The following is an 11,724-nucleotide window of genomic DNA, read 5'->3' as shown; positions in this document are numbered from 1 at the left end:
AATGGAAAATCTTCATATATTGAAAGTTTCCATTATGTAGGATAAAAAGAATGATTGAAACTTTTTTCTTGGATTGACCCATCATTTGTCCAACAAGCGGTATAAAGGCAATATATTAGAAATGTATAATCATGAAATGGGCTAAGGTCCTTACATCAAGGTTGATAGGGATCTTGGTCTAGGGTCACTTAAAGCCTAAAATGGAGCGATGCTTCTGAAATGGTGGTGGCGTCTCAAATTGAAAAAATCACCACTTGATGTCGGGTTATTAAAGGAATTCATAATATGGACAAGAAACCTTTATTGTATTTTGGCGAAAAGTCAATCTCATGAATGTAGAGTAGCATAGCAAAAGTGTCGAGTGATCTTGACAAAATAGGGATCAATAATGGCTTTTTTCTCTCATGTAGTAGGTATTTGAGATAATACTCTTTTCTAGAAGGACGATTTGATTGGCATATGCAAGTTAAAATCTCGTTTCCAAATGGTATATGCCCTCGAAAAGACAAAAACAACCTCATTGTTGATCGCTTTTGAGTGACATGTCGTTTATGGCCTTAGAAAAGAACTCTTGTAATACGTCAGAAATCATTGAGCTGGCCTAGCTCTCGGTTGTTCTTGATTTGGTAAGCATCGGCCCTCGTCAAGATCGCCACCATTTTAATCTTTCAGCTGATAGTCGTTACACATTGGACTTGATGCGGAGATTAACCAATTCCTAAGTCAAAAATACGGGTGGTGATCTTAAATGGATCAAATATGTTCCATTAAAAGTTTCGTGTTTCATATAAAAAGCGATAATTAGAAGAATATCATCAGCGGTTGACCAAGAGACGGAGGAATATATATTTCTTCAACTAATTGTTGAATGTGCTCCATTGGAATTGACTTTGTGGACCATATCCTTGTCACTTGTCCTTTTGTAAACAAGGATCAGGAACAAATATTCAAGTGGTTTGACATCCCTCATGAATTTATCTAATGTGAACGATATACTTAACTTCACGAAAAATTGGGGAACCATCTAAAAAAATAATGGGAAAAATCATGAAATAACCAAAAAAACGGGGTGTGTTTGAAAAATATAACCAAGGAAATTGAAGTTTCACAAATGAAAAAGCTTTCCTGAGAGAGGGTCTCCGAGGAAATCTTTTTGGCTTTGTGGAACCCAAACTTCTTTGAGGAATTTGGCACATGTGCAAAAAGACAAAAACTGACTTCTGAAGTGACTGTTCTGCAGAGACAGTCTCTGCAAAATTGGTACGTCTTCTGCGGAAATGTGTCTCCCTCTGCAAAATTGAAAAAACATTAATTGATCTAGAAATTGGAAAAAACATTTTTTGGATTTTTTTTTTTTTTAAAAACACCACATTTCCGCAGAGGCACTGTGGATCCATAGAGCAACCATCTGCGGATCTGTTCTACCCTCTGAGGAATTGATTTTCGCTGAAAATCTTTGTTTTTTGATGGATTTTGTCATAAAACACTTCAAATTACTTGTTCAATAGCCATATGTTAAAACATTGATTCAATTTAACCACTAAAAAAAAAAAAAAAACCTACTACGACATAAAACCTTTTTAAACCTAGGGTTCCATAGCCATCTGCTAAAACATCTTCATTTAGTTGATGTTGCTGTCGAGATCTCCTCACCATTTCGATATTCTCTCATCCTCACTATCGAGTGTCGACCCAGGATTTCGTAGTAGGTGTTGTCGATGGCACATTTTTCCTTTTACGTAGTGGCACAAAAGTAGAAAAACGAAAAATTCGAAATTTTTTACACTGTATCCGAAAAAATAAGGGGTTGCCGGTGCCACTATGGGCACCATAGTGGAACCGTCCCTATGTCGACCGTTTCCAATTCTGATCGATCGTCCGTCTTTCTTCCGCAGCCAACGAACTTGTTTTCCGCAGCAAAGGCTTTCCTAATCTGCAATGATTTTTTTTTTTGATATTTTATTTAGGGAAATCTCCAAAAAAGTCCTAAAATTTTACCCTAATTTACGAAAAAGTCTCAAACTAAATTTTGTTTACGAAAAAGCATGAATTACCGGTAAAAATGGTGATTTGACCCTTTTTCCGGTTTACCGGTTTTATTACTTACCTGTTTCACTAAAGTCTCATTATTTTACCCTAATTTGCGAATAAGTCCCAAAATAAAATTTACTGATGATTTGGCAATTTTCTCTATGTAACATACATATTACCGGTTTCATTGTTGATCCGGACGCCTAGTCATTAAATGAGATGATGAGATGGATATGTTGAGTTATATAATGTTATGTTTAGCATAAAACTTGATATTCTAATGTATTGTGTATTTTTTTGGAACATAAAATGCATCCAACGAAGACTACAATAATTTCATAAACTAACAACAACTGCGTTATTTTTTACGTTTATAAGAAATATCAAATTGTTTATCTAATCTTATGTAACCCAATATATCCATCTCATCAAACATCAACTCATTTTCTACCCTTTTTTCTTTAAAACAAACATTTTATTGGTTTCATTGCTGACGTAGATACATAGTCATAAATGAGCCGATGAGATGGATATCAAATTTTACAGTAAATGTAGCATTATATAATTCATCGTATCCATCTTATCAACTAATTTAATGACTAGGTGACTAAGTCATCAATGAAACCGATAAAATGTATATTACATGAGGAAAATGGTCAAATCATCAGTAAATTTTATTTTGGGACTTATTCGCAAATTAGGGTAAAATAATGAGATTTTAGTTAAACAAGTAAGTAATAAAACCGGTAAACCGGAAAAAGGGGGTCAAATCGCGATTTTTACCGGTAATTCATGCTTTTTCGTAAACAAAATTTAGTTTGGGACTTTTTCGTAAATTAGGGTAAAATTTTAGGACTTTTCTGGATATTTCCCTTTTATTTATGTGTTTTTATGATTTTTACCCCTGCCACGTCAGTTCCTCAGAGCTTATACGCTTCCGTAGAGCCAAAAAAGATTTCCTCAGAGAGGGTCTATGAGGAAAGTTTGGTCATTTTGTGAAACTTCAATTTCCTTGGTCATATTTTTTAAACACATCCCATTTTTTGGTTATTTCATGAATTTTCCCAAAATAATTCTTCTTCTAGCAATATCCTACGGTGTAAAGGTTGCGGATAATGTAATTTTCTTGGTGTTTATATGGTTTAAATTTGGGAGGGGAGTGTAATTGGGCAAGTTGTTGTTTCTCATACCCTCAGTAGCTCCATATACTTCTTGTGTTTGCATTTAGTTCCTTATTAAGCATGATGGCTTTTTTTTTTTTTTTAAATAAATCATGTCTCTCCGGTTTAACAAATAATATCAACCATTGTTCTAACGGAATATCTAAACCGAGCTAGATATGAACTTTACAAAAATTTCATGACAATATTCAAGTCGAATGGCCACTTTCACCATTTCAAGCTCTTTGAATTGTGAACTATTTTAATCTTTTTGATAACTTTCAGTTGTCATGTAAAACAGTAAAAGTCGGTTTTCAAGGATAAGATGATAAAAGTATTTTTAGTCAAATTAGCCTCAAGTATAAAATAGAAGCTACACTTTATCGTTTTCTAAATATCAATCATTCTCAAAGCTTGATCTTCTTCTCTTTTTGCAATATATGACACCTATTGTACTTTGAAACTAGGTAACGTCATGTACTTATTTATTTAAACATTTGAATAAAATATTATCAATCAAATAATTATATTTTAGTTTTATGTCTAGTGTAATAAATTTAAATAACTTGAATGCCTTACTTTAGACAAACAAAAGTAAAGAAGAATAAATTGATGGGACTCGATCGTTATTAGAGGCAGATCCATATATTTCACCATATGGGCCTATGGGGCACTAGTGATGAACTTATAATCGGGTCAAGTCAACATGATCGGGTCGGTTTGGGTAAGAATGGTTTGCTTTTTTCACTCCAATATATCTACCCAAAATGTTATTGTCATTTGTCATTTCTCTCATTCAATTGGTCACATGTCATTTTTTCATAATTTTGACATACATTTATTTTCCACTTGTCATTTACTTCATTATTCATTTCCAATATATCATTAATTTAGTTTCCATAAATTAAACTTACCATAGTGACTATTAATTTCAAATTTCAAATTTGAAATTTCAATTTCAATTTCAAATAAATTTACACTTTAAACCTTTGTATTTAACATTTTGTTATAATAACTCGTTTAGTACATCGGTCGGACAATTAAACACGTAATTTTAATTAATTTATTTGTTGCATGTTTTTTTTTCCAATAATTTTCACTTATTTCATATTTTAAATTCAAATAAACTTCTCATTTAATCGTTCCTATTTAACAAAATATTTTAATCAACCCGTATAATATACGGGTCTCACAACTAGTAAGTCCAATATAAAGGGAAAAAAATCACAAGTAATCTATAAGCAACAAAAAAAATGTTCGATTACATGTTAATTGTCGTTTCACAGACTTAGACTGTGTTTGGCACGTCACAGCTAGCTGATAAGCTAGCTTATTTTTCGAGCTTTTTTATGTTGTCGTATTTGGCTAGCCAAAAAGTAGCTTATAAGCTAGCTTTTTGAAAAGCTATTTAGACTAGCTTTTTAGGAACTTTTTTTAAATTTTCCAAATACACCCCTTAATTAATTATAGAAACACATACTCATACATGTCCTTTTATGTAATTTTATATATTTCAGCTAGCTTTTCAGCTAGTTTTACCAAACGTTATTTTTTATCAGCTAGCTTTTCAGCTATCAGCTAGCTTTTTATTTAACAGCTACCTTTTCAGTTATCAGCTAGCTTTTCAGCTAGTACGCCAAACATAGCCTTAACAAAATCGCATAATCTACTATTTCATATAACCTACCGCCTTAATAGTTCATAATTTGTTAGAATTTATAAATTTAAGAAAATTAAATAAGTGATTGACTTCAAAGTTAATTACATATCAAAGTTTAAAGTTTTAAACAATCTACTATATAAATATAAATCCAAAATAAATAAGTAATTTATGATTTCTTTTTAAATTAGAAATTTAGATATTAAAATTTTAAACAATTAACTGCCAACTTTAACACATGTATATATACCTTATACTTTTTTTTATGTTTAAAAAAGTTCATATATTAATATTTACCATCAAATAAAAACAAATTCCATTTTAAAAGAAAAATGATTGGCTAAAAATATAATATGGCATATATTTTTGTTTTTTAATATGACATGGATATTAATCGGCTATAATCAATTAGTTAAAGAAAGGAAATCATTTTTAGAGTTTTATGAATAGAATACAAACAGAGCAAAAGTAAAATAGATAGATGTATGATTTGACATGTTTTTTACACACAATATAATAAATGAAATGATATGTTTATATCATATTTTTAGTCGATCATTTATTAAAAAAAATGCAATTTTGTTTTATATCATCCTCCCCAACTTCTATTTTCTTTCCATCTTTAGTGACATCGACGCCTTCACCATCCCTTCTTTTTTCGGTCCTTCAACTCCGGCGAACCAACACCACAACCGAACAGCCCTTATTTTTGTGATGCATTGGGTCGTGGTGGTTGAAAATTTGATGAAGAGACAGTGGGTTGTGGTGTTAGTTTGCCGGAGTTGAAGGACCGAAAAAAGAATGAATGATGAAGACGTCGATGTCACTAAATATAGAAAGAAAATAGAAGTTAGATAGGATGAGAGATGGGATGGTGACTGGTGGGACCCAGATTAAATTTCTCAAATGTGGTTTCAAATTTAGGGTGAGTAGATACAAATATGTGAGATCTATTTTTTTTTAATATATAAAAAATAAATACATAAATAAGAAAATTAATTAAAAATAAATTAATAATGACACAATAGTCTTTTTAGGTAAGACATGGACCAAGCGCGCAATAAAAATAAACAGTAATGACCATCTGAGTTTAAAAAAAATAAGTTAGGGACCAAACGCACAAATTCCCCAAACCACAGGGACCATTCGTGTAATTTACTCTTACTTTTTGTTTTGTTCAGATTTGGGTAACTATTTTTTTGTACACATCTAGGTAACGAACTTGTTAAAAGTGTTCACATATGACCATTATGATCGGATGTAACCTGCTACAGCAGGTCATAATGGTCGTATGTGAACACTTCCAAAAAGTTCGTTACCTAGATGTGTACAAAAAAATAGTTACCCAGATGTTTAAAGTTCGTCTTCTTCATAATGGAAGATCGAGTTGGCTTTTAGTGTCTTGGGAATGTTGTTTCGCGCGTAGAATCATCGTTTGCGTTCCGCAGATCAGTTGTTGGGGAGATGGGTGTTAGTAAGGAGAGACTTCGAGGACGAAGTCTAATTTAAGTAGGGGAGAGTTGTAACACCCTGTTCTGAAAATGTTTGTTTATGGATTTCAGAGGCCTAGGCTAGGGTCGTTTCGGTCTTTTATGGGTCTTGAAGTTTTATTTCGAGAGGTTTAGGGTCGGGGTGTGTGGCTAGAAGCGTAGGGCTTCTCGCCACCTTTTCGTGGATATAAAGTTTGTTGGAAACGGACCTCGGATAAGGAAGATATGACACTTGGAAGTTATTGGCATTAATGGTCCCTAATGGAAAAGGTTGACAAGGAAGGACCATGCATGCAAAGTGGAAGGCGCGTGGGTACGCCCAACGTAAGCTGGGTTACGCCCAACGTATAAATGGATATGGTCGCGGGTGTTTTTGGCGTACGTCCAGTGTCCAGAAACCCTAATTTTAGGGCCAACCACTATATAAAGAACATAATGGCTCAAACCCTAGCCTCCTTATCAGCCTCCCCAACCTCAGAGAAACCATAGAACGCCTCATCTCTTCATCCTTGGGTGATTTTGACTTCAAGAAGCTCATTTTGGTGGTGTAAGCTTGGAAGAAGAAAAGAAGAAGTTGGCAAGGAAGAACTTGGGAAGTTAGAGCTCATAGATCTGGAATAGCATCATCATTTGGAACTCTTTGGAGGAATAAAGTTCATAACTTTACTTAAGGGTGCTTAGATCTAGTGAGATTTAGTGTTGAAGTAATTTTGGTCCAAAAGGTGGAAGCTTTATAGCCCAAATTTGATTTCCAGGCCAAGGGTTGCCACCCTTGGGGATAAATGATTCTCTAGGTCAGAAAGTTGACACCTTGATGGTCTTAATGGATTCATGCAAGAGATAAGACCATCTTCATGGAAGTAATACATCATTTTTGGAGTTTGAGCTTGTTTGGGCCAAGTAAAGTCACCAAGTCAGTGACTTTATGGATTAAGACGTGGAAAAGGACCAGGATCTGTGATTGTAACTTCTGAAGTGGAGTATTAAGCACTTAATGGGAAAAGGACTTATCAGGAGGTTTACGTTGAGCATACATGCAGGTACGCCCAGCGTACGCGCCACTTAGCTGGTACGCTTAGCGTACGTGAATGTACGCCCCGCGTACTCTGTCAATTTGGGCTTTGCATTATTGGGCCTCGGTTTGGGCCATGCTTTGGGTCTTTGGGCCTTAGTGGGCCATCAGAAGTCAGATAATATGGGCCAAGGAAATGTTTGGGCTTAGGGTAAGGCACATTAAAGGGATTGGGCCAATTTAGAAAATTAGGCCACTAGTGGGCTTGGGAAGCTCACCTAGTGTTGGGCCTTTTTCATTATGGTTTGGGCCTTAGTTATGGACCAAGTTGGTCTAGGGGTAGAATGGTCATTCTACCCTATGAAGGGTTATTGAATTGGACTAAGTGATATTTTGGTATTGATAGCTCGGGGAGTTGAAGGGTCAGCAGTTCAGGAAGTTCCAGTTAGCAGCCAGAGGAGTTTTCAGCAGGGTTCAGCAGTGCGAGGTGAGTCTCCTCACTGTGTGAATGGGTCTACGACCACAATGCCGACCCATTTAGTTTACGTATGGTAGGAAGACCCGGGGGTTAGCCCTAGGCACTGTATGATAGTATGTTTCCGGACCACGGTCCGATGTCGGGCAAGGCCCGAGGAAAGTTTATATGTATGTTATTCTGGACCAAGGTCCGATGCCAGGGAAAGCCCGAGGAATGTTAGTATGTTAGTTATACTTGTTGTCAGTGTGATACTTGTATGTGCATGGTAGGGAGGTGAGTGTGGACGAGGTCCCGCATCTCATCACTAGCTGAGTATGGACGGGGTTCCGTATCTCATTAGTAGCAGAGTAGGGGCGGGGCCCGAGATAGGAGAGAAGTGAGTGTGGGCAAGGGCCCGTATCTCACTATCAGCAGGAGTGTGGACGGGGTTCCATGACTCATCAGTAGCAGGACATGGGCGAGGCCCAAGTTAGGCGAGGCCTTAGGATAGGAATACAGTAGAGTATGTTTGCTTATGTGTTAGCATGTTTATATGATTGTATGTGTATAGCGGGCGAGGCCCAGAGACAGGCGGGGCCTAAGAGAGACAAATTTGTATACCGAGCGGGGCTCGATGCCAGGCGGGGCCTGATGTCGGGCAAGGCCCGATGCAGCGGGCGGGGGCCCAGTATGTGGTTATGTGTCTGTGGTTATGCGTATGTGGTAGGTTGGGGAACTCACTAAGCTTCGTGCTTACGGTTTGCAGTTTTGGTTTCAGGTACTTCCGGTAGCGGAGGGAAGAGCTCGGGATGATCACATGGCACACACCATTGGTTTTAGCCTGGGATGTTTTACTCTGATATGATATGTTTAGACATGATACTCTGATTAAATATGTTTTGAACGAATGGTTTGACAACCATGCTCTTATTATGGTTTTAAAATGAAATTTTTGGACATGATTTTTGGGACGTTACAGTAATAATCCTACAACCAATTCGGCCTTCCTCAAGAAAATATCGGTTATAATATATATACCCGGTTTTATCATCTATTTCGGAAATTCAGTTGCAATATTATCCTCCAGGATGTCGTAATTTCAAGAAATGCAAAACCTAGAATCTGAAGAATCTAATGACGAACTCGCTCCCGTCCAAATAAATTGAGTGGGTTTTGAGGGATGAGAGGGGTGTTGAAAATAGTGTTCAAAGTCATTAACTATTTTAATAATATTTCTAATAATAGCATGGTCCTTTGGGGTTTTCCTAATAACCCAAATAACTATAAGGAAATGGAGAAAATAAGTTATTAATTTATTAAGTAATTAATAAATGAATTAGAAATTATTTTCGAAATAAATTAAATTGTTTTAATTAATTAAAGAGCTTGAATTAATTAATTTTTAGAGATCAATTAGAATATTCCAGAAGCTCCTGGAGACCTGATATGGATGATTTTGAGAAGCCCTAGATAAGGATAAGGTAAGTTTTTAATCATATAAGGATTATCCTGAAGAGTTTGGGTCTCTTGGGGATTTATATGTTTCCTATAAATAGACTGTTAGGGGTCAAACCCTAGCTCCTGATTCCCTCTTATATTTTAATTTATCTCTCTCCCCCTCCCTTAGAAGTTGAAAATCATAACCTCTCTCCTAGGGTTAGTGATTTTCGATTAAGCCTCTCCAAAGGGTTTTCCTTGTTAGCTTTTAGTGTTTGGGTATGACTATATTAGAGGGATTCTACTTTGGGTCATTCATCCACTGAAAGTTCTGGAATTCAGAAGGTCCCAATCGAAAATCAACAATAGGTTAGTATTCTTACTTAGTTCGTTTTGAAAGTTCGTTGCTATAACTAGTAAAACCTATATTTTAGGGTGCGTGTACACTTAAGTAATTTTGATTGTTCCCGTTGCCATGATTAAGTGTATTGATGCTAATAAATTCCAATTGTGGTATTAGAGAGAATAGGTTTTAGTTCTTTGCACAACATTCTAAAAAAATTGAAAACCTGGAAATCTTAATTTTCGACGAACGTGGCGCATCGGGTCAAGTTTTTAGGATTTTGGGGTTTTTATCTTTCGAAAAACCTAGGGACAAGCATCTTGATTAAAATATTATTTTAATTGTTTAAATTTGAATAGTCAAATCATATATTAACTTGAAATATTATTTAATAAAAATTTAAATATGAATATTTAATTAATTAAATTTGAATTTTATTTAAACTTGATTTTAAAAAATTGTATATTTATCCTTGAATATTACTTAATAAGAGAAAAAAAATGATTTACGCTTTTAAAAATCATAACATCTTTATTTGCGGAAAATCTCAGTACATTAAAATATGTTGAGTATAAATGATTGTCTTCAAAATAATAAAACTCTAGGATGTCATAATCGATACACAACATATGTTACATCGTAAAGACCTACCGGTCTTGAGCACTATTGCAAGTCTTTTTCTTCAATCATTCAACATCTTATTTAAATCTTCAGCAGTCTTAACACCGCTACTTGTGATGCATAAAAATTGAGTGAGTCAGGTTGGGAAACCTAGTGAGATACATAAGGTTTCAATCCCACAATGTTTTAATGATAATAAATCATATATCTCAAATCTGAAAAAAAACCAATTATTATATATTCAAATGTGTAAAGTCTCAAAACTCATAGTAAATATTTTTTGATTTTCAAAACCATTTTCATAAAAACCTTAAGTCAATAAAATATTGTTTTCCGAAACATCAAACAATCATGGTATCAGTACATCTCTCAATAAATCAAAATCGATGGAATGATGTGCACGATCATGCATCCGCCTTTCCACAAGCCTCTAAAGTACCTGAAACATTGAAATCAACAACTATAAGCCAAAGCTTAGTGAGTTCCCCAAAATACCACACACAACCAAATACCAATACAATACATGCAAGTATGAGCCTTCAGTCTGCCTGGACCGCCTCACAGGTTAGACAGATATTGTTGACGACCATATTTGTTGGGGAGAGGTCGACCAGAGATTCATGGGGATCACTCAGATAGTGCTCAAGACGACCGATTTTATCCAGAAGGTTAGACAGAAATTTCTGACGACCCATAACCGCAAGAAGAGTTATGTGGATCGACGACGCTCTGAGCTAGAGTTTCGGGTTTGAGATTTGGTGCTTCTAAAGGTATCACCCTGGAAGGGTGTTATCCGCTTCAGGAAGCGGGGCAAGCTGGGCCCCTGTAGCACCCAATTCCTGGTACGTATTTAAATTCAAGAATTTCATGTATTTCCTCTGGGACTCGACGAGTTGGTGGCCCAACTCGTCGAGTAGAGTCGTGATTCGCGGGAAGTTTAAGTGGCCTACTCGACGAGTCAGGAGACCGACTCGGCGAGTAGGAGCTGTTTGAGTGAAACCCTAAATTTGAGGGTTTGCACCCTATTTAAACAACTTATCTCATCCTCCATCGTCCCTATAACTCCCAGAAAGCATTATCTCGAAACCCTAGCCGATATTAGTGTGTTTGTGAGCCTTGAGGTGTTACTTTGGGTGTTTGACGCTTGAAAAGAAGGAGGAGGCTTGTGAGATCAAGGGGGAATCAGGAAGATCCAAAGCTTTGGGGCACATTTCCAGCTTATTGGAGGTATAAAGCTGAACCTTATCTATTATTTTTGTAGATCTTGATTTTGGTCCATTTTCCTCCATTTTCTAAGCCCTAGTGAGGATGTATTCGGGATTTAGTGTAAGGAATGAGTTTGTGCTTCAGATCTAGGGCTATTGAGGGTTTTTATGGCATAAAGGTGCCCACCTTGTTGCCATAAACACCCCATGCACCTTGTAGACCACCTTTTATGGATTTTTGAGCCAATGACCCCATGCATGCGCACCAAGTTTGGAACTTTATGTGTAAAATGGACATTAGGAGGCCA

Source organism: Lactuca virosa, chromosome 1, assembly GCF_052849685.1.
Source record: "Lactuca virosa cultivar CGN04683 chromosome 1, Lactuca_virosa_CGN04683_v6, whole genome shotgun sequence".
NCBI lineage: Eukaryota > Viridiplantae > Streptophyta > Magnoliopsida > Asterales > Asteraceae > Lactuca > Lactuca virosa.
The sequence above is the reverse complement of the archived record's forward strand: the minus strand, read 5'-3'. Positions refer to the sequence as shown.